Source organism: Monodelphis domestica, chromosome 7 (assembly GCF_027887165.1).
Source record: "Monodelphis domestica isolate mMonDom1 chromosome 7, mMonDom1.pri, whole genome shotgun sequence".
In the NCBI taxonomy this organism is placed as follows: domain Eukaryota; kingdom Metazoa; phylum Chordata; class Mammalia; order Didelphimorphia; family Didelphidae; genus Monodelphis; species Monodelphis domestica.
In genome coordinates, this window is record NC_077233.1 from 54,967,628 (window position 1) to 54,991,883 (window position 24,256).

The 24,256-nt window shown below is 40.1% G+C and overlaps 1 long non-coding RNA gene across 2 annotated transcripts; it reads right to left on the bottom strand.

Moving 5' to 3' along the window:
- Positions 1-5,550: 5,550 nt before the first annotated feature.
- On the bottom strand, positions 5,551-23,399 carry LOC103094200 (uncharacterized). Of its 2 annotated transcripts, XR_001623682.2 has the most exons (4): positions 22,454-23,399; positions 7,632-7,741; positions 6,633-6,754; positions 5,551-5,637 (listed from the first exon to the last, which is right to left on the bottom strand). It is a non-coding gene; the product is annotated as an uncharacterized LOC103094200 (long non-coding RNA). The 2 variants fall into 2 exon arrangements; XR_470785.3 differs by lacking the exon at positions 5,551-5,637 and having other exon boundaries at positions 6,567-6,754; positions 22,454-23,397.
- Positions 23,400-24,256: the final 857 nt, after the last annotated feature.

Genomic DNA, 24,256 nt, shown 5'->3' on the forward strand with positions numbered 1-24,256 from the left:
TCTCTCTCTTCTTTCTTTCTCTCTCTCTCTTTCTCTCTTTCTCTCTCTTTCTTTCTTTCTCTCTCTCTCTTTCTTTCTCTCTTTCTCTCTCTTTTTCTCTCTCTTCTCTCTTTCTTTCTTTCTCTCTTTCTTCTTTCTTTCTCTCTCTTCTTTCTTTCTCTTCTCTCTCTCTCTTCTTTCTCTTTCTTTTCTTTCTTTCTTTCTTTCTTTCTTTCTTTCTTTCTTTCTTTCTTTCTTTCTTTCTTTTCTTTCTTTCTTTCTTTTCTTTCTTTCTTTCTTTCTTTCTTTCTTTCTTTCTTTCTTTCTTTCTTTCTTTCTCTTTTTCCCTTTCTTCTCCTCTGCCTCTCTGTTATTTTCACTTCTGAAAGGAATTTCTATGATGGTGGTGATGATGACAGGCTCCAAAACTGCCTGGAATAATCAGTCCAGCCTTCTGAGGGTGCTACTCCAAATACAGGCCCAACCTGCATTTGGACATACAAGTTTTGGTAATTACTCTCATACTCTCTGACTCCCTCCCATTATTCCTCCCATTTTCCTCCCTTTTCAGCCTTCACTGCTCTCATCAGAGCACATACTGCTTTTCTGGTCTTTTTTTCCTCTTAGTTTTTCTGTCTCTGCTTTTCTAATCCTTCTGTCCTCCTGGTTATTGCAGTGGATTTTCTTATTTCAGGCTTTTTAGATAGTCAAGCCTAACTAATCTACCCTGCTTATGGGGAGATCAGGCTGAACTAATGAAAAATCTTCAAGGACTAGCCCTGCAATTTCACTGCTATTGGAAACTCCTAGGTGAAGGTATTTCCTCTACTAGTGCAGAATTGCATTCTTCAGCTTATAGCCTTAGAGGGTTTCTTAGAACACTGAGAGGTCACACAGTCAGTTTGTATCAGTCTTCCTGGCTTTGAGGCTGGCTCTCTAGCCACCAAGCCATACTGAGAGATAGATTTTAGTAACTGAAAATTGTTACAGATGGAGCATTTGCTCCTTTCTGGGGCACATTGTAGGATTTTGTTATGTCCAAAAATTTTAATTTTATTCAATAAATGTAAACTTAGTGCTTGCAATATACAAAATTCATAGGCAAAAAATGGGATTCATAGACAAAAAAATGGGAATACTTCCTGCCCTCAAGAAGCCTACATTTAACCTCAGAGATATAATTAATAGGCACACAAACAAGCAAATGCAAAGTATATGCACTGCAATGCAAAATAACATCAGGAAGGTAAGAGCACTTGCAATTCCCTAAGTGGGTTCTATAAGGAGAGGTGAAGAACCAGGGTATTTATCATAAGAGAGACCACCCTTGCAAAAGCATCGAGTTGATGTGATTAGAATGGAGGGCATATGGCAGGTAATAATGTGGATGAAGGCTAGAGATATAGAAGGGAGTCCCTTTGTAGAGGGTTTTAAATTTCAGGCCTAGTATTTTATGTTTTATTTTTTGAGATATAGAGAGTCAATGAAGACTTTTGAGCTGGGTAGTGACATGATTAGGATTGTCTGTGCTTTAGGACCATCAATAAGGCAGATGTACAAAGGATGAGATGGAAAAAAAGAGGGAGAGGCTGAAGGTAGGAGACCAATGAGGAGGCTATTGCAATACCCGTGTTTTTATTGTATTCCCTCCCCTGAAGAATTTCATATCACAGAGCTTGCTTCTTTGAAATTGCTGAGGCTGAAAATAATTAATCACCTGTGCTATAATAATTTAGGAAAGGAGGAAGGGTTTATATTTAGGTAAAATCATATATAAATAACTGAGTTTATTAACAGAGAAGGGAAAGATAAGGGAGGATAAGGGCAAGGGTTTGCATCTGATTACCCCAACCCACTGTAGTTAATTTCTAAGATTAATCCTTTTCTAACTAAACTAAAGATTACTAAGAGTTACTAAAGTTAAGTCCTAACAGGGAGCCCAAATTCTCACTTAGAGTCCTTTGGTGGGTCAAGGAGCAAGAATCCAAGTTATGGTGTCCTTAGATGATCCAGGCAATGTAGAGATTCTCTTCCCCAGTCCATCTGTCCACCAGGATGACTGGAGATTTCCTCTCCATCTCTTCTAGTTGATCCTCACAGGCAGGCTGCTTGATAGATGGTTTGTCCAGGGGAGTCTCAGATCCACAGTTTCCATCTTCACCTCCAGCTCCAGACTGACTGTTGGAAACCTCCTCCTTCAACAGCGTAGAACTTTGACCCAACCAGCTCTTGGAGAATTCTAGGCTATCATTCAAACTTTTTTTTAAAACCCTTACTTTCCATCTTGGAATCAATATTGTGTATTGGTTCCAAGGCAGAAGAGTGGTAAGGGCTAGGCAATGGGGGTTAAGCACCTTGTTCAGGATCACAAAGCTGGGAAGTGTCTCTATCCAGATTTGAACCCAAGACCTCCTGTCTCTAGGCCTGGTTCTCAATCTACTGAGCTACCCAGCTGCCCCCTGACACTCAAACTCTTGCAACAGTTGGTGGCAACTCAGTGCTGAGTCTACACTTAGCTGGGCTAATCTTCAGATATGCCACAGATAGTCTGGTCCCATATTTGTAACCTTTCCATCTTGGTGGGGCCTTTTAGAGCTCATCAATAAAATAGAGCCACCTCCATGCCATGATAAAGCTCTGGAGTAGGACTTCAGTGAAAATAAACAATTAGGATTTGGACATCTGAATTGGGCAAGTCATCTAATCTTACTGGGCTTCACTTTTCTCATCTGTAAAATGAGAGTTAGACCAAATTGCTTGTCAGAGCCCTTCTAGCTTGAAATAAATGACTATGAAGGAGCAACCAGGTGGCTCAGTGGATTGAGTCAGGCCTAGAGATAGGATGTCCTGGGTTAAAATTTGATCTCAGACACTTCCTAGCTGTGTGACCCTGGGCAAGTCACTTAACCCCCATTGCTAGCTGATGTATGAACTAATACAGAATATTGATTTTAAGATGGAAGGTCAGGGTTTACCAAAAAAAAAGCATCCTCTTGTGATGCTTACACACTTATTCTAATTGTCATTTCCTCAAAGAACTCAAAGGTTCTCTTTGGGAACTGCTTTCAGAGACAATTTAGAAGCCACACAGGAGAATCCTCACGACTCTGGAATTGTCTTGCCAACAATTTCTTGTGCTTGAGAGGTGCGTGAAAGATATCATCTGTTACAGGTGTGACTGGAAAGAAGAGGTGGGTTGGTCATGTAATGAGAGTGTGGGGTGACAGATTGGTAGTCCAGGTGGTTCACCAGTATACCTTTAAGGTAAAAGGTCCAGAGGGATGTTCCTAGATCACTGGATCTATCTATCTATCTATCTATCTATCTATCTATCTATCTATCTATCTATCTATCTATCTATCTATCTATCTATCTATCCGTCTGTCTGTCTGTCTATCTATCTATCTATCTATCTATCTATCTATCTATCTATCTATCTATCTATCTATCTATCATATATCTGTCTGTTTATTCATCTGTCCATCTATCTATCCCTCTCTCTCTCTTTCTATCTATTCATCTGTCCATCTATTTATCATTCCCTCCATCTATCATCTATCCATCTATCCATCCATCCATCCATCCATCTATCTATCTATCTATCTATCTATCTATCTATCTAATCTACTGTGGCAGATTTATGAAAGGATAGGTCAGAATTAAATTTAATCTATTGAAGAGATGCACCTACTATTTTCTAGTCACTGTGCTAAGAGCTAGAGATACAGAGACAAAACAGAAAACAGTTCTTATCCTCAAAGATCTTATATTATAATGGGAATATCAAGATAAGGGGAGGTGGGGACTGCAATCTGCTCTGGTGGAGGAATTGTTAACCCTGGCTAGATTGCAGATCCATTCAAGTACAGAATAAATAATTTGCAGGTCATCTTTTAGGGCTTAAAAGAGCCAGTTTGGCTGCTCACCTCATTTCCCAAAAATGATCCCAATGACATTGAGCTGTTTCTAAAAATCAGGTTTCATAGCCCTTCCCCATCAAGAGAATGAAGTCTGCACCTCTGAAAGGATTTCACTGACCATGATGATGATGATGATGACAGACTGTAAAAACCATACCTAAGGAGGAGCTCTAGAACTGTGCCTGGAATAATTGGCAACCCCCTGAAGGTGCTACTTCCAATACAGGCCCATCTTTATTTGGACATCCAAATCCTGATATTTGTTAAGATATCCAGCCTGATGCTTAGCACTTGCACCTTGTACACATGTGAAAGGAGAGCTTCCCACATGAGGCAGCATGTGCTAAGTGCCAAGTGAGTGGTGTGCAGACCTGTAATCTCTGAGGGAGTGCACAAGTCATTATTTCTGGCTGCTTACAGCAATTCTTCCAAGTTGCCTGTTTAACTGAAGCATGGCGTTGGTAATCTGGTTACCATGGCAACAGGAGCAATTGGGAATTGACTTCCCTCAGTAAATTATTTATATTGAAATCATGAAGTAGGAAACACACCACAGGAAAAGTCGGAGTGCCTAGCAGCAGAGAACTGTGACCACAGAGGCAAACCCTCAATCCTGAGAGCCTAGGGTGGTTGCTGACCTTTCATCTTCCTTCTCTGAAGAGGTTTTTTTCTGTTTCAACACAAAGATGTGAATGCTGTAATCTAATAGTTGGGTTAGAAAATGGATGCTTTTCGCATTTAACTGGAGGACCCCCATTCTCAGAAATCACTTCCCATTGACTGGTTTGCCATCAAGACCTTGTCTTCACTGGTGCGTGACCTTAAGTCACTTCTCTCTTCCAAACTTTAGGTTTCTTAGCTCTGAAATGTGGGGGTTGGATGATGTGTGCTCCAAGGCCCCTTCTAGCTTGAAAATTCAATGATTATGATTCATTATCATTTAAATGAGTCATGTTTATTATGATTTGTCTCACCAACTAAGCCATGTAAAACAGATTTCTCTTTTATTTTCCTCAAAGGGTCTAGCCCAGGGCTGGGCTTATACTGTAGGGATCCCAGATTGGGTCTGTTAATGGTGTCCCTTCCATGTCTCAGATGGAAAAGTCTTTTGTAGATAGGTTTGAGAACTTCTGTGGATGAAGAAACTTATTATCCTGTGGCCCATCAGGTGGTGATTCTTCTTTTTTTTAAAATTGTAATTAAAAAAATTTTAAGCCCTTTCCTTCCATCTTAGAATCAATATTGTGTATTGGTTTTAAGGCAGAAGAGAGGTAAGGGCTAGCCAATGGGGGTTAAGTGACTTGTCCAGGGTCACACAGCTAGGAAGTTCCTTGGTGGTAACTCTTCTGCTCTTGACCTAAGGGCATCCTTAGACAGCAGTCTGTCATACATGGGTGCTCTTCTGGTTTGGTCTGCTGAAGTTTAAAATCCACTGCCATAGCTTGTATCATAGCCTTCAAGACATCAGGGTCATCTCTATGCCATGCCTTACAAAAGAATATTTACACAATTCTGAAGGGACTTACAAAAAAGAATAATACTTTGCAGAATGGGTGCTAAATCAATACTGTTTGAATTGTGAATTAAATAGGTAATACGCATGACTTGTCATATGCTCCCTCGAGTTCCAATCACCCCCATCTGGTAATTGCTTTTCTCTTTATTTATTTACCATGACAGTGTTGAATGGTCCATTTATCAACTGGTCTCTCTCTGAAGGCTGATTAGGCATATGGCCCTAGAGAGTGGAACCAGGATCAATAGGTTAATGTTATAGGTAGGGAGATGCTGACTTTATGTAAGAAAGAACTTGATAAAGTCATAGAATTTAGAATTAGGATATTAAAGATCACTTAACCCAGGGGCTCTTTACCTAGGATCTGTGAACTTGAAAAAAAACCCTATATATAAAAATATATTTAGAAATGTATTTTAATATAATTGACTTCCTTTGCAATCATCTCTATTTCGTGATTTAAAACCATGATTCTGAGAGGGGGATGGTAGGCTTCATCAGACTCTCCCAAAGGATCTGTGACACAAAAAGTGAAGCCTCAGTTCTAGACTAGCGTTCTTTATAAAACGGGGAGGGGGTGATTTCCCCTAGATTACCCAGAAAACAGTTTAGCTAGCATTTGAACCTGGGTTCAGTGACCTAGAAATTTTTGCATTCTTCCATCCTATGTCTTAGACTAGGGCTTCTGGCAAATGGAATAGACTGCTTCTTGAGTGATGACTTCTCTATCAATGGAATGCTAAACTGAGGCTGACCACCTGATATCACAGAGATCTCTCCACTGGGTATCTGGTTGTCTTTGGTGACCTGGCACTGTTGGGTAGTGGAAAGAGCAAGGGAATGAGAATCAAGAGATTGGACTTAATTTTTTATTAGATCATTACGTGTGACCTTGGACAAGTTCATACTTATTTTTGGGGCCTCAGTTTCTCTGAAATAAAGAGGTTAGACTAGATACTCTTTCTTCTTTTCAGTAACATGTTCTTTCTCTTGCTCTACAGTATGCTAAAACTTTTCACCTTTCCCTTTTGCTTGGGCCATTCTTTCTCTGAATTAGAGTCCTCTCCTACTTCCCCCTACTAAACGATTTTCCTTTAGGATACCATACAAGCAGGATTTTCATAGAAAAAAAGTAATTTACAAAAATGAAAATGGGATCAAAGATGTTGTTTTCTAATGGCTGTTTCTTATGAATTACCAACAAATGGATCTCCCACCTCATCTGGGCTTCCAAAGCCCTCTGTGGGTAAGAGGACTCCTTCTCGTTATGTCATCCATGACTTTTGTGTCTATGGCAGGCAAAAGTGTCTAAGATGTTTCATTCTTGGAAGTTTAGAAACTGTAATGGAAGAAATATATTTTGTTACCCATCATCTTCCCTGCCCCATGCCTTGCTTGCCTGAAAGAATAATTTCTGACACTAAAAGGTGAATTTTTTTTTGTGGCACCCTGATTCTATGGCCCTTACATGGCATCAAGAAGCTCATGAATGAGAGGCAGGATGATATTGCTAAAAGAGTCCTGGATTGGGAGAGTCAGCAGACTCTTTGGCTTTGTTTCCGGTGAGACTTTAGGCAAATTACTATTCCATCTCAGTTGCCACAACTGTGAGACTAGGGAGTTGGATTAGATGATCTCTAATGTTAGGTCATGCAATGGGGTTATTAGGAAATTTCCTGTTCTGCTGAACTGGATCGCTTCCCATGGAGTCCAGGATGATACTATTGGTAGTGATGGCCTTCAAAAACTGGTGGAATTAAGGTCAGCTAGGTGGTTCTGTGGATCGAGAGCCAGGCAGATCTGGCCTCAGATGCTTCCTAGCTGTGGGCAAGTCATTTCACTCCAACTGTCTAGCCCTTACTGCTCTTTTGCCTTGGAACTAATACTTATTATTGATTCCAAGATAGAAGGTAAGAGTTTAAAAAGGAATTGGTGGAGTTTGTGTAATGGGAAAGCTTATGCCTTTGAACTACATGTCCCAGGAGCCCACTGACTTCCCCTCATTATGTGCTGCCATAGACAGGGGATAAATAAGGTGGTCTTCTGTAACTAGCTCTCTTTCTTTCCTGGGCTAGGATATTGGTGGAGCAGGCTGTTTGAGCAGGTAAATTAGCCATGGGCATGTGGTTTTGTTTTGTTACTTCTGGTGATTATTAATCAATCATAAAATATAATATTGAAATTATTGTATATTAATTTTAATTTTTACAACTTACAATAGTCACTAGGCAGATGGCAGTGACTCAGGAACTTCCAACTTCGGTGAGTTCATGAGGATATCAGGGCTTCTGGAAATGTTTATTTCTTAGAATTTTTGTTTAGTGACCTGGACTCAAGGAAAGAAAACAAATCAGGCAAAATCAAGAAAGCAGAGCTGAGAAACGAAAAACAAAATGACTAGAGCAATGAAAATAGAAAGGACAAGAACCACAAAACATTTGAAAGAGAACAGTGCAGAGTTACAAAGAGCAAGCAAGTTCCCAAAGTCAGGATCCAAGAAGAGCCCCCTCTGCTCCCATTTGCAGGAGTAGGGGGTCTACCATTGTGGAGCACTGCATATATTTTCAGATCTTTTTAATAAATTTTGCCTTCTTTATTACTTTCAAAAATGTGTTTTTTGAGGGACAACCAGGTGATTCAGTAAATAGAGAGCCCCAGGTTTAGAGACAGGAAGTTCTGGATTAAAATTTGGCCTCAGGCACTTCCTAGCTATGTGACTCTGGGGAAGTCTCTTACCTCCCATTGCCTAAATTTTTACCACTCTTCTACCTTGGAATCAAAACTTGGCTTAAGAGCATCCTTGGACAGCAGGCTGCCATACTGGGGGCCTGATTCTAAGATGGAAGGCAAGAGTTTTAGAAAAAGAAAAGATACTTTGCTATGTTCCAGATAGGGATGGCTCTCTGAGAGGAGGGAAGGAGACAATAGGAGAAATGTTGGTGATGTAAAAAACAAATGTCCATAACATATATCAACAAAACATATATCAATAAAAACCTACTTAAAAAAAGCAACAAGCAAATTAGAAGAGGTAATCTAGTCCTAGGCTTATTTAGGCAAGCACATGTTTCTACTGTGATGTGCTTGAGTTGAAACTTCCACTGCTGCTGGGATGGTGGGAAAGAAGTCTTTCTTATTGCCCATCTTACTGAATCAGTTTAAGGGAGAGGTGTCCTTGCAGGTATCCCAAAGGACGAATGGAACCTGACTCAGTTACTAATCATTTTCTACTTCCAGTCCCCCTAATTATAGAATGAGGAACTGCAGTGTCATCCCAAAATACCAGTCCTTAATCAAGCAAAGGTCTCTCAGAAAAGATCCAGAGAGTATGTCTAGCTCCATGGAAGGTGGCTCTGTTTGAGCAGATCAAGAATTTGGTCCCCTGGTCAGTTTAAGTTGGGTCTAAAAACTACAGCATGAGAGGCTGGGCTCTGGCTTCATTTTTAGACTTTGTTGAAGATCCCTATAAATTTTATGATGCACTCTGTTCCTGGGGGCATGGACCTAGTCAATTTGTCCTCTACTAGAGGCATAGCTATCGAGGGGGTTCTGGTTTGGCTATTCCCATACCTCAACTGGTATATATATATTTGGGGGCACATGTATTGTTGTAACCATCAGAATCTATAACCCTGTTCCTTGTCCTGAATGAAGAGGATATGAATAAATATAGTGGTAATGAGAGAAAATGGATTTTTCTGATCCATATTGCTGTAAAGTTATGAAACAGGTGATGTTGGGGACCCTCATTAAAGCCCTATTTTATGTTCTCTACATTGTCCAACTCTTCTCTTTCATCATTCTCTTTCTCCACTTATTAACATTTTCCTAAGGAAAAGATCAGACAGACACTAAGTCATCAATGGAAGTGAATGGGCCAGGATCATAGAATTAGTGGCTTGGAACAAAAAGGGATGTTGAGTCCATCCTCCCTGTTTGACAGATGAAGACCTGAGGCCTAGAGTGGTGAAGTTATTTACCCATTGTGACAAAAAAGTAAATAGTAGAGCCAGGTACTGAATCTAGGACATCTTACTTGAAATCCAGTGTCTTTACCACTAGAGCCCTGTATTTTTACCTCTCCCAGCAATATTTGCCATTAAACTTGCCCACTTATTGTAGAATGAAAAGCCTCGTTTTCTGTTAATAGAATTTCAAGTAGCCGAGAGAAGTGGGAGTGGTATGGGGTAGAGACGGAGTTCGGTGCTGTGTCATAGTAGAGTCCAAAGAATCCTGAATTTGCACTGAGGAAGCAGGAAAGGAGAGGAAGGAAATGATACCAGCACACCATGGTAGTTATGCTATGTTGACTCTGAAACCAGGAAGGTGTGAATTCAAGTCTGAGCTCTGATATTTATTAGTTATATGACCATGAGTAAGTCACTGAACCTCAGTTTTTTCCTCTATAAAATGGAGATTATAACATGGATAGTACTTACCTTACTGAATTGCTGAGACTCAAATGAAATACTGTACATCAAACATTTTGTACACTTTAAAGCCCCATTTAAATGTCAGTTATAATTAGCTGTGCTTTTGGAGAAAAAGCTGCCAGTGGCTTGACCAGAATTTTTTTTTAAAGATGAGGAAATTAAACCATTACTCCTGGAGCTCTGTTTCCATGCAGACTTGTTTGGAATAGAGAAACCATCTTTCAAAATCTCCACAGCAAAATGGAAACTGAATTAGAGTTCTGATGAGATATCAGAGTCTGGAGAATCATAAAGACTTCCTTCTCTCCAGGGCTTAGACTGAAGATTTATCCCTGGGTCTGCTGGAAGATACCAAGAGGCTAAAATTGACCAGATGCCAATGTGTTTTGGTTTCTTCCCTTTCCACTGGAGGGGAAGATCCAGGGAGATAGGCACTGTCTACTTCTGTCCTCAGTGAGACCAATTAGCACCTAGGTCTTTGGGAGGAAGAACATATCTTTCTTTGTTTCAAGACTGACATGGTCAATGATGGATGAATGTTAATTCAGAAGTCTTTCAGATGGCTTCTCTTAGAACATTATAAATTTTTTTTTGTTTAGAATCTGATCTTCCATCATCCAAATGCCAATTTTATTTGGCTTTTCTTCCTGGCATTAAATCTACTAACTGAATTTAGTGTCTGGATTTTCTTCCTGTCTCCCATGGTCTAGAGCTTGAGTTAATGTGTCTTCTCCTAGAGACCTTTTCCATTTTCTAATTGGTAAGAAATCAGGTTAGGGCTCCTGCAGTTTTTTCCACTTAATTCAAACCAGCAAACATTTTAAAATCACCTCTTACATGCATGATGCCATGCTTGGCATTGGGAAGGAAAAGATGAAAAATGATGCCATGTCTATCTTCAAGTAGCTTACAGTCTGGTGGGGGAATAGGTTCTAGAAAGCATATGTACCTGAATGGATAAGGTAAACTGTGATGAGGGCAAGGGAGGAGTCCAAACAGAGGATTCTAAGGATATGTATGGAGGAAGATATCACTTTCAGCAAGGAGACATCATTGAAAATCCATCCCAAGGAGGAGATAGCACCTGAACTGGGACTTAAAGGAAAAGGAGGGCTTTCTCTTGGATTGCCTTCCCTTTACTCTGTCTGTATCCTGTATGTACATAGTTATTTCTATGTGATCTTCCCCAATAGGATGTAAATTCCTTGAAGGAAAAGACTGTTTTGACCTTTCTTTGTATATCCAGTTCTTAGCACCTTGTCTGGAATATAATACACTTGTTGATTAAAAAAAAAACAAAACAAAACCTATCTTCCATCTTGGAATCAATCCTAAGTATTGATTCAAAGGCAGAAGGACAGTAAGGGCTAGGCATTTGGGCTTAAGTGACTTGCCCAGGGTCACACAGCTAAGCTAAGCTAACATTTTTTGAGAAATGTATTCCATCTCTGTCTCTGTCTCTGTCTCTGTCTAGCTCTATCTGTCTCCCTCTCTATTTCTCTGTCATTCTCCCATCCCCCTTTGTCTCTCCTATCTCTCCCAATCAGTCTTTGTTGGGGTGTATGGAGTGTGCAGGGAGGACTAGGTGAGAGAGCTGGGCTGCTCATCCACCTTTGGGGTCTCCCTTTCACCCAACTCCCACCTGTGGCTCCAAGAAGCTGGAGCACATACAGTAGCCACATCCCAGTAAAACCTTCTTGGCAGACAAGCTAAACCAGGTTGAGGGAGGTAGCACACTTCAAACCCATCTGTGACTTAGGGAGCATGTGAATACTTCCCCCAGCGGAATAGGCAGTTGAGAACAATTTGTTCCAATGGCCACAAAGGTGACTGAAGGAACCTATATTTTCCTAGTCTTACTTCATCTACTTCTCTCCTTTCCCCTCCCTTAATCTCCGCACAAACCCAGCAAAAAAAATATGACAGGGTCACAGTCGCTAGTCTCTCCTATCTGTGGCTCAGTGGTTTTAACCCTATTTTACCCCTAGAATGGACTTAACTATGTTGAACTCAGATGCCCTCCTTGAACTTATTAAACAATTCCAATTTCTATAGCTCTTCAAAGCTTACAAAGACTTTCATCTCAACAGTCTGTGAGATAGGCAGCTCTAGATTATTTCCACTTTACAGATGAGGAAATGGAGGCACCGAGAGATTGAATGAATGACTTGCCTGGAATCACACAACAAGTAAATGGCTAGAGCTCTGACTTCAAGGTCACTGATCTTCCATCACAACACCTTTTCCCCTATCATTTCCCTCCTTGTTTGCCTGAACCCTAAAATACCCATCATGATACATTTATTTGGAACATGGTTTCTGTTTATTTCCTCCTGGATGCAAATTTCTCTCTGGACTAGCTCCAGCCATGACTCTCCAGGTTCTACTGCTTCAAAAAAGCCAGCTGGCTAGCCAACTAGCATTTATTAAACACCTTCTACATGCCAGCACCGTGCTAAGCGCAAAAAAAAGTGATACCTGCTTCAGAAGGTGTCCCCAATGAAGAGCAGCTCCAGACCAAGGATGGAGCATGGGATTGTTCCAGTAACTCCTCCAGATTCTGTCTTGTTCATGTGCCCAGTTTGCTTTTACGTGATTCAGTCATCCTGGTTCTTGGTCACCCAAGTTTCCAGATCTAATTTTGTTGATAGCATTAACATCTTGACTTATTTATAAACCTAAAATCTTCATTATCTTTTTTAAACCCTTACCTTACATCTTAGAATCTATACTAAGTATTGGTTCCAAGGCAGAACAGTGCAATGGGCTAGGCAATGGGGATTAAGTGACTTGCCCAGGGTCACACAGTTAGGATGAATTCAAGGTCAAATTTGAACCCAGGACATACCATTTCCAAGCCCAGCTTTCAATCTACTGCCATCTACCTGCACCTAAGATCTTCATTCTTATTTCTCAGTGTAGGGGCCCACAACTTGGCAAGGGTTGCTTAGTCATTAGGAGGTGGGCAGACCCGATTGGGCATTAGTCCAAGCTGAGGGGAGGATGTACAAGCCTTTAAAATAAAGACTTAAGTGTCTTTTAACAACTAATTAGTATCTGAGGCAGCATTCACACTCAAATCTCCCTGACTCTAAGGCTTGTGCTCTATTTACTTTGCCTGCCAGCTATTCCATTCTGCACCTATTGTTTATAAGGCAAAGTGCCAGGTGTTGGAAGGCTACAAAGACAAATGAAAAACTATTTCTGTCCCAAAGCAGCTGACATGTTATTGGGAGAGGCAGGAGGAGTGGAACATGTAAACAGATGTCTGTAGGAGATAATTTGTGGATGTATAATGGGTATCACTGCTTGCCTTCTCAATGGATAGGGGCAGGGTTGGAGAGAGGGAGGAAGGGAGAGAATTTGGAACTCAACATTAAAAAAATGAATGTTATAAAAGAGATAATTTGTAGAAGGAGAAAAGAGGACTCAGGAAAGATCATGTAAGAAGAGAAACAGCAGCTAGTCTGGAAGCTAGGTAGCTTTGAGGAGAGAATGAATTCCACACACGAATTTTAATCTGTATAAAGGTTCACGGATGAGTGCAACGCTCATTTTACAAAACAGGCCCATAGTGGCAGTCCCTACTGCCCTGAGTCCTGGATGAATGGGTAGGAGACAAGCAGTGCTCACAGGCTTAAATTCATAGAGTTTACATTTTTTGCTTCAGTCTTATTTAAGCTTAAACCTTTATAGCACATACCTCCCCCATCTTAAACAAACAACAAACACTGACTTCCAATATCCTATTCACAATTTTCCTGGGCTCCATATTCTTGGACTGCTTTCTACCTAATGCACCTAACCCTCTGACTCATGTTCCTTCCTAGAAGAAGATGCAAGATTAACCTTCCCTAAACAATTCTTTATTATTGCCTTCCTATTCCTCTATCCCCTCCAAACCACAGAAGCTTTAGTGGCCTTTTGTTCTCGTCAAGATGAACTTTTTGGATTGCCTTTCAAGGTCCTCCCATAGTATAGTCATTATCAGAGAGAAAGATAGAAAGATAGATAGATAGACAGATAGAAGATAGATAGGTAGATAGATAGATAGATAAACAATAAATAAGGCCATCCCTGACCTCAAAGTGCTTACATTTTATTTTTGGTCTGAAAATCAGTAAAATGTAATTTTATTCTATTCTTTTACCTTTCATAGAAAATTGGTGGGGAAAAGGGGTTTATTGTTTACAAAATAGAACATATTCTTAAATAGGATAGAGAAGACATGGGGTATGGAGTAGTTTCTCTCTATCACTATCTCTCCGCCCCATCCTTTCTGGACAAATCCTGTCATCCCTTGGCTTTTCCTTCCTCCTATGGCTTTATTGGCACCCACTTTGGATGAGGACCCTTGGGAGAGAAAGAAACATTTCCATTGGTTTGAAGTCAAACAGAATTATCTAGTCCCAATTGTCCATTTCTTTTTTGGTATTGGACCCAGGATGGTTGCTTATAAAGAAAATGGAATAAAGAGCTTACAATCTAATCAGGGAGGATAATGCACAAAAGGGGTGCTAGAAAAATGAGGGGTTATGCACCCAGTAGCTTGGTGGAGAGATGACTAGGAAGTGACTTTGAAGCCTGGGCCTTAGCAAGATTAGGCCAAAACTCAACCCCAAGAGCCAGGGGATCCAGAGTGGAGTCCAGATTTCTGGTGGGAAACAAATGCAAATGATTGTTGCAGACCAAACAACAACAAAGACAGTCAAGATGTATTTTTATAATATTTTTATGGTCTACAAGTTTTCCCATGTATTTAAAATTCCTAATCTTAAATCACTGGGCTAGCCTAGGTTAAGTGTGACCCCAAAATGATTTTTTCCTACATTAATTCTTCAATGTTTAAAAGACAGATCTAAGACTGAAGACTTTCCAACATTCATTACATTCATTGGGTTTCTCCTTACTATGAATTCTCTGACATTGAATAAACTCAGGAAATCAAATGAAACTTTCCCCCAATATATTATATCCTTTCCCAGCGTGAATTCTCTAGTGTTCAATAAGATGTGAATTCTGTCTGAAATTTTCCCCACAGCCACTACATTCATAGATTTCCCCCTGGTATAAATTCTCTGCTGTTGCATAAGATGTGAAATATTGGCTCACTATGAATTCAAGCTTTCCCACATTCACCACATGTATAAGGTTTTTCTATGAATTTGATTTTTAAAAATGTCTAATAAAGCTTGAGCTAAGATGGAAAGATTTCCACATTCATTGTACATACATAGGTTTTTTCTCCAATAAAACTGTTTGATGTTCAGTAAGATCTGAGCTATAACTCAGTTTTCCCATAGTCTTTATATCCATATGGTTTCTATTCAGTGTGAATTCTCTAATGTACAAGTGCAGAGCTCGCCTGAAGGTTTTCTCATGTTCAATATATTTGAAAGGTTTCTGTCCTAAACTGATGATCTGATTCTTACTTATTTCTTAATCCTGTCTGAAGCATTTGCTCCATCTATTTGATGAGATTTCTTCTTGGGAAATATTCAGCTATCTAATTGGTATTGAGCTTGACCTGAAGCTTCTCTGGAATTTATTCTATCTCCAGCCTTTCTTCTCTAGTGGAATTTTCTGTAAATCACTGTCACTGGTCTGAAATCTATCTTCTGGAAAAGGAGTTTCCTGTTTCTCTCCTATAGTATTTCCTTGACGTCTCAATATTCTCTTCTCATGTTCATGGGCTTCTCCAAATTGGAGAATATCTCCTGTGAATTTTTCCAATTCATTCCCTGTGAGTTCACTTCTTCATCAATTTCTTGCTTTTGAATCAAAACAAAATTGGCTGTCTTCCTACCATGTTGTTTCTGTTTCCCATCTCTAATCCTTTTAGGGTCTCTTTTCTCTGAGTTCCCCAAAGGTTTAGGACCCACATTCTTCCTTTTGCTTCAGTAAGAAGGTCACCTCAGGTTTAGAGTCCTAGTAAAGTTACATCCCCATATTTCTCTAGCATCATATCCCCACAGAACTGCCTTTGAGCAGAAGGCTACAGTCCTTGTGGGTAAGATATGCTGCCACATTCTCAAACATTACTGAGTCCCAACCTGCAAACACTTAGCTGCCATTGCCTGGTCTTCTATAATCACTGTCAGGGAACAGTCAGGAATCTCCCTCCCTCATACTCAACCATGTGGCCCTCTCAGAGTTACCTAACATGCCTCACCCCAAGTGCAGCTGTGCAGGCTTCCTAAGCCTGATCTCCTTCAACTGTGAGCCTGCTCTCTGCTCACTGTCCTGTGGACTATCTCTTGCTTTTCTTCTGTTCTTAGGAGGTTTTTTCTCTTTTTTCTGCCTAGCCAAATCCTACAAGCCTTTCAAGACCTACCTTAAATCCAGGCTGCTTTTTGAAGACTTCCTGATGATTCTACTCCATTGTTTATCATTCTCTTTGCCAAAGTTCTTTGGCATTTATTGTCTGCATCCTGATGTTTCATATTGGTTTTATTAAAAATTTTTTTTAATCATTTGTACAAATAAAACCAATGTAACCAAGATTAGATGGGATACAAACTAGGGGGGAAATTTTATAACAGGTTCTCTAATAAAGGTTTAATTTCTCAAATCTATAGAGAACTAAGTCAAATTTATAATTTAATTTATAATTTATAAGAATCCCAATTGACAAATGGTCAAAGGATATGAACAAGCAATTTTTACTTGAAGAAATCAAAGCTATCAATAATCATATGAAAAAATGTTCTAAATCACTCTTGATTAGAGAAATGCCAATTAAAACAATGCTGAGGTACCACTTCACAGCTATGAGATTGGCCAATATGACAATAAAGGAAAGTGATAAATATTGGAGGGAATGTGGCAAAATTGGGATACTAATGCATTGTTGGTGGAGTTGTGAACTAATCTAACCTGCTGGAGGGCAATTTGGAACAATGCCCAAAGGGCCATAAAATTTGCATACCCTTTGATCCTGTAATAGCTCTATTGAGTATGTATCCTGTAAGGATGGTATTAGAAATTAAATCTTGTTATATTAGTTTAGAGATAAGAAGTAGAGTAAGAAGTAGAGAAGCTAGCTTGAGAAAAAATTGGAGTTTCAAACTGAGCAGAGACAGAGTGTCAGTTTTGAATTTAACAGTTTTTCTGTGACAATTGTTCTCTGTGTGTGGTGGTTGGTCTCTGTCAGTTGGCAGAGTCACTGACTCTCTGAGGGCTTGGAGGAGATTACATCTTCTCTCTCTCTCTCTCTCTCTCTCTCTCTCTCTCTCTCTCTCTCTCTCTCTCTCTCTCTCTCTTTCTCTTTCTCTCTCTCTCTCCTGTCTGAGGTAGAAGGAAAGAAGGGAAGACCTGAAGAAGCTAAGTGTTTTCTTTTTCCAACTTGGGAAACACTATTGACTATCTATCGCTGTTTTTATAGATTGTTTTAATTCTGAGAAGACCAAAGAAAGACTTAGTCTTTGGTTTGGACTCTGAGTCTGTTAAGGCGCAGAGTCCTAACTTCATTCTTGCTGAGGCTCAGACAGCTAGCCTTTGTTATTTTCGTAACTTGGAGACAAAGTTAAGAATTATAAGGATAATAGTGTTAATTTGTTTAGAATAGTAAAAATTTGTGTTGGTCAGATCAGGAAGGATCAGTATAGCCTGTGGAAACAGGAGAAGCAGTTCCTTGTGGAACCAGGGAGTTTTATTTGAGTGGAGTTAAAATTTCCTAGAGTTAGAAATCCTTTTTTATCCTTATATATTTCAATAAATATTTTATTTTATATAGTCTTCTTAGTGTCCTTGCACCTACCCCTGAAGAGAAGTTCACTTATGAGCTTCACTTCACTGATATAAACTAAAGATACTTTGTTAGTACAGCAAGAAGAGTATCTAAATTAGTTTATAACCCATAATCAATCCATTGCTTTATTATTTTTACAATTCCAAAGAGATCATATAAAAGGGGAAAAGACCTATTTGTACAAAAAATATTTATAGCAGCTCTTTTTGTGGTGACAAAGAATTGGAAATGGAAGGATTGTCCATCAATTGGGAAATTACTGAACAAATTATGATATATGTTGATGATGGAATACTATTGTGCTATAAGAAATGATAAACAAGATGATTTCAGAAAGAACTGGAAAGATCTGCGGCAACTGATGTAGAGTGAAATGAGCAGAACCAGGAGAACAATGTACAAAGTAACATCAATACTGGACAATAATCAACTGTGAAAGAATTAGCTACTTTCAGTAATACCAGGATCTGGGACAATTCTGAAGGACTTACAACAAAGAATGCTTTCACCTCCAGAGAAGGAACTGTTGGAGTTGGATGCAAATCAAAGTATACTATTTTCCATGTTAGTTTATTTACTAATTTATTTATTTATTTTGAGGGATTGGTTTTCTATGAGTTTGCTTTTTACAACAATGACCAATTTGGAAGCATATTTTCCATGATAATACAGGTATGACCCATATCAAATTGCTTACCATCTCTGAGGTGGGGAGGGAAGGGAGGGGGAGACATAATTTGGATCTTATAGTATAAACTGAAAATTGTTATTACATGTAATTGGGAAAAAAATATCTTTGAATAAAAATAAATAAATAAATTTTAAACCCTTATCTATCATCTTAGAATCAATAAAAATGTATTGGTCCCAAGGCAAATGAGTGGTAAGGGCTATTCAATTGGGGTGCCCAGGGGCACACAGCTAGGAAGTATCTGAGGCCAAATTTGAATCCAGGACCTCCTGTCTCTAGGTGTGGTTCTCTATCAGCTGATTCTCCTAGTAGTCCCTGTTTCATTCCCTCTTCGCAAAAAACTTTTATCTTCTATCTTAGAATCAAAAGTATGTATTTGTTCTAAGGCAGAAGAATGGTAAAGGAGGTTTGGTGACTTGTCCAGGGTCACACAGCTAGGAAATGTGTGAGCTTATTTGAACCCAGGGCCTGACATCTTTAGCCAGACCTGACTCTCTATCCACTGAACCACCTAGCTTTCTCTCTTTCAGTTTTCTTTTAAGGCCTCTTAATTGCCAAATGTTACTTTGGATGACTGAAGCTGAATGCCTCTACTGCATTTAATATCTGGCAATATCCCTTGTCATTAGGCAATATTAGTAAGCCACCATCCCCGTGGAGAGATAAGTGGTACAAACTTACCTTTATAGACATGGCACCTCAACCAAAGAGCCAGCCTTTCTTATATCAGCCTCAAATTGCCCAGCAATCAATGAATGATATGTTTGCTCTGGTTCTGTGGGTATTAGTTGCTTTAATCCTTAGTCATTCTGTCTGACAAGGCTATGTCTTGGACTGATTGATAAGATCGGTCTAGAGCACCAGAAGTTTCTCCAGGTCACTGTTTCTGTGATATAAATAATGCATTTTATTTCCCAGACTCGCTAGTACCAGCTGTCCACTAAAAGGAACACCGTGTTTTCTACATCCATTCCTCATTTTTAAGATCATAAGATCATCAATTTAGAGCTAGGAGGGGCCTCAGAGGTTATTTGGTCCTCTTGTCATTCAATTGTTTTGGACATGTCCAATTCTTTATGATATAATTTCTTGGCGAAGTTAGTGGAATGATTTGCCATTTCCTTCTCCAGCTCATTTTAGAGATGAGGAAACTGAGGCAAATAGAGTTAAGTATCTTGCCCAGGTTCACACAGCTAGAAAGTATCTGAGGCCAGATTTGAATTTACAAAGATGAGTGAAGACTGACTTTAGCCTCAACACTTTATCAGCTGCTCCATCCAGCCACCTTTTAGTCCAACCCCATCCCCCTTATTATACAAATAAGGAAAATGAGGCCTATGTATGTCAAGGGACTTGGTCAAGGTCTCATGAGTAGAAAATACGAGTGTCCAAGACTTTAAATACAGGTTCTCTGACTGAAGAATCAGCGCTCTTTCTACCATAACAGAGGATGTGGCTACCCTTTTCCCTGTCTATTCTGAAATAATGGCATACTGACAATCTAGAGATATTTTAAAAATTTTGTTTAGAATGGAGCTTAACTATATAAAATGCTTTTGGGATGGGGACAAAAGCTGAAAAGGGTTTGGATCTGTGATACAAATATTGTCAAATCTTCCTAAGATAATTGTGGAAATGAGTTAATGGTCAGCTCCCAAAGGGCAATATAACAAGTACAAATTGCAGGTAAGAGAGGCAGTGGGGCACAGGATCATCTGATTTAGCACTAGAAAACATCTTTGAGATTATCTAATACAACCTTATATTTTGGTGATGAGAAAACTGAAACTCAGAGTTGATAAGAAACTATTCTAATCAAGCAAAAGAAAAAAAAGAAAATTAGTGGAAAATACCAGTCATACATGCATTGAATACACAGAAGCTTGTTTCTCTGAGTAAAATGTGTGTTAATTACCATATTGGTGTGTCTGTTATTTTTTATTCAATGTGCTTTAGTAATAATTCAATAAACAATTATTGAGCACCTACTATGTGCCAGGCACTCTTTTAGGCACTAGGGATCCAAAGACAACAACATTCTAAAAAGCTTATGCTCTCTTTCTAGAAACAACATATGAACAGACAAGTCCCAGCTAAGACTCTGTTGTATAGAAAGCTTTTCCCAATCACTCCTGACTCTAGTATCTTCTGTCTACTTGTTGTTTCCTACTTATCCCCTGTATAGCTTGTTTGTGCATATGGTTTGCTCATTGGCTCTGCCCATTGGACTGGGAGTTTCTTGAGAGCAGGGGCTCTCTTTTGACCTTCTTTATATCTCCAGTACTTAGCACAGTGCCTAGCATAAAATCTCAGTATGTGCCTAATAAATGTTTGTCAATTGACTGGCAAATACAGTATATTTGCAAAGAAATTTCAGGAGTGAGAATACTTCCAGCCAGAAAAGATTAGTAAAGAGGTTGTGTAGGAGGTAACACTTGAATTGAAATTTGATAGGAATTCCAAAGTTGGGGCAGTTTGGCAGAATGGTGGATAGAATTCCAGGTCTGGAGTGAGGAAGACTTTGTGAGTTCAAATCTGCTCTCAGATACTTACTAGCTATGTGACCCTGAACAAGTCATTTTACCCTATTTGCCTCAGTTTCTTCATCTATAAAATGACTGGAGAGGAAATGGCAAACTACTCCAGTATCTTTTCCCAAAAAAACCCCAAATAGGTTCATGAAGGGTTAGAAATTATTGAACAACAACAGGGATTCCAAGAGGGGAAAGTAAGGAGGGAAGGGAAATGGAAAGGACAAGCATTAATTGCCTACAATGTATCAGGCACAGGACTTTCCAAATATTATTTCATTTGGTCCTTACAACAACCTGGGGATGTAAGTGCTATAATCATGCCTATTTTATAGTTGAGGGAATTGAAGCAAGCAGAGCAATTGCAAGTTACTTACTGCAAGTCCTTACTGCAAGCCCAGTGCTCCTTCTACCATGTCACCTAGCTGCCTAGAAGCAGGTAGGTAAGAGTTCTGGGTGTGTCGTACAGATTGTGCAAAGATATGGAGGAGATGAGGGAAGAGTGGAATGTTATATATAAAAAAGTAGCAAGCAGGCCAGTGTGACTAGAATGTAGATTTTATGAGGAGGAGTAATGTGAATTCACTCTGGAAATACAGACCAGAGCCAGATTGTAAGGGGTTTTCAGTGTCAATGGGAGGATGATGAAAATAGAATCACCAAATCCAAGAGTGGGGAGGAACCCTCAAGGCCATCTAGTCCCAACATGCACCTGAACAAAAAACTCTTCTTTAGCATCTTCAGCAAGTCACTGTCTAGCCTCTAGGTTTTAGGAGAGAACATCTTGGTTGTTCTCCACTGAGATCAAGCAGAGATATCCCGATTTGCTAATATCTTTCCTAAAATTCTAGAGTAATGGAAAGCTTGATGGCTTGGAGTCAAGAAAGATCTGGATCTGAATTCTCTTGGCAACAATTACTAGCTATTGGATTGAGCAAATAGCATCTCAGTCTCAGTTTCCTCAACTCTCATATGGGGATAGTAGTAGCACCTAACTCATAGGGCTGTTGGGAGCAACAAACAAGATAATGCATGGAAAACTATAAATCACCATATAAATGTTGCTATTGTTCTAATTCTCATTTTCTAGGGCTGAGAAAAACCAAGAGACCAAAGATGATAGGAGCAGGGCAGTCAAAATGCAAATGCAACAATAATGGAAGAATTGGGATGGATGCCAGAAGTCAGAAAACCAAGGAGTACTCATTAGGTCTTAGCTAGTCCAAATGAATAAGTCATTTAATCTTAGGGTTAAATGACTTGACCAAAGTCCTTCAGGTATCTTTCTCTTATAGCAAGCAGTCTAGAACCAAGTTCAATGTAACCATCTACTAGGTTCTAGATACTACTTACTTCTGCTACTTGGCCCTGGTATGATAGATCAAGGGCAAGTCACTTAATCTGGCCTCCAATGCCTCCTTTATAAAATGAGGGGATTGGAATCGATGATTCCTGAGATCTCTTCATGCTCTAAATCTATGAAATTAATTAATTTCTTTCGAGGCATGGTAGTGTTGATTTGATTATTATGAGGGGCTGCTGTAGAGAGGGAGGAGCATGTGGGTCTGGGCAGGAAGATGGCTGGAGTGTAACATGGTGTATCTGGGGCTGGTTTGATTTATTGAATCCTTACCAATTAGAAGACCATAGTCTTGGGACCTGGAGATCTCAATGGGAGGCAGAGAATAGAACCCAGTAGAATGAGGGCTCTGTAGAGCCTGGAGGTAGAAGAGGCATGTAAGAGTGTCCTTGGTTCTGTGAATCACAGAGACCCATGCCTGTAGTTCCTGTGTCTGGGGAGGTGGAGGCTGGTTGATCACTTGGGTTGGGGCATTCTGAATCACAGAAGACTGAGCCAATCAGGTATCTTCACCATCTGGCATCAATATGATGGACTTCTGACAATGGGGATAGGGGAGGAGGAGCTACTAGGCTGCCTAAAGAGGAGGTAAATTAGCTAAGGTCAGAAATGAAGCAAATTAAAGCTTCTGAGCCAATCAGCAGTGAGGTTGGACTATGAGTAGCCACTATGCTTTCGGCCTGGGTGGGATAGGTGGAGAGAGAATAGTGATAGAGAGACAGAGACAGAGAGAGTGTGTCTAAGGTGCTCTGGGGAGGCTCACAGCACTGGAGCTGGTCAGTGGTTAGGAATCTGATCTACTCAGCATCATTTAGCCAGATCTGGTGGTGAGAGGAGCATGTAACAAGAATGGGCAGACTATGTGTATGGGGAGAGGCTGTCCGAGGCTGGGAGGAATAGTATAGTGACAAAGCTATAACTAAAGCAAACAACTGGTGTTTTTCCCTAGGGCACGTGGCATGGGAGATAACTGGGGTATGGTCTTTCCCTCCAGTGGTCCACCATTTGCCTTATGGATCTCTACTGTCTTACTGCTTTACTGGTCCCTGCTCCCTCTTTCAGTCCTTTGCTGCTGCCCTTAAGAGGTGTGGGGAAGGAAGGAGTCATGGCTCCCTGTCAGAGGCAGAAGCAGAAATTCTGGGAAGCAGACACTGCCCTCAACTTGTGCAGATGGTCTACCTCCTCCTCTCCCCAGATGAGCGTGGCTTTCTTGCTAGAATTCCAAGTTACAGCTGTGGCTGAAACCCTTTCAGTACAGGGAGCTCTCTTTGAAGAGCTATTGTGATGAGTAGGGCGTGTTCACATGCCATAAAACACAGATGTCTGGGTTAGTCTGGAGTCATGGTTCATGCCACTCCAGAGCCCACACAGCATCCATGAAAACTGGAGAAAAACTGAGCAAATCTTTGCAGATTCAGCCTCGAGCTGCCATTTCGAATTGTCCTAGGCAGCCAACTAACAGGAATTAGGCACCTACTGTGTTCCAGGCAGCGTGTTAAATGCTGGGGATAGAAAGACAAAACAATCCCTGCCTGCAGTGAACTCCCAATCAAATGGGGGAAGATAATAGGAAAAAACAAAACAAAACAAATGAGATGTTTATGAGACAAATTGGGGGTGGCATTAAGGCAGGGAAGGCATTAAGATTAAAGAGGATTGGGAAAAGCTTCTTCCAGGCATGGGGCAGTCAGGGAACATGCTTAGAGTTGGGAGATGGAAGCTCTGCAGTGTCTGAGGAACAGGCCTAAGGGCTCCTTCCTCCCTCCCTTCCTCCTTGTATCCCCAACTGTATCCCCAACACCATAGAAGTGTTTCAGACAAACTATAAGCAGGGAAATTCCTTTGCTCCCTTCTATCCTTGTGACTCTTAACTCCAAACATCTGATAACTCTCAGACCTAGAGAGGATTATCCTCCTTGGATAGTCCTTTAGACTTGAGATGGACAGAGATATATCTCCAGGTTATACCTTGATAACATCAAATTGTATTTCAGACATCCATCAATCCTCCAAACTACGAGGGCCCCCCATGCCTTCAGGCAAACCTCCCCTCACCCCTTGCTTCAGTGCTTACCA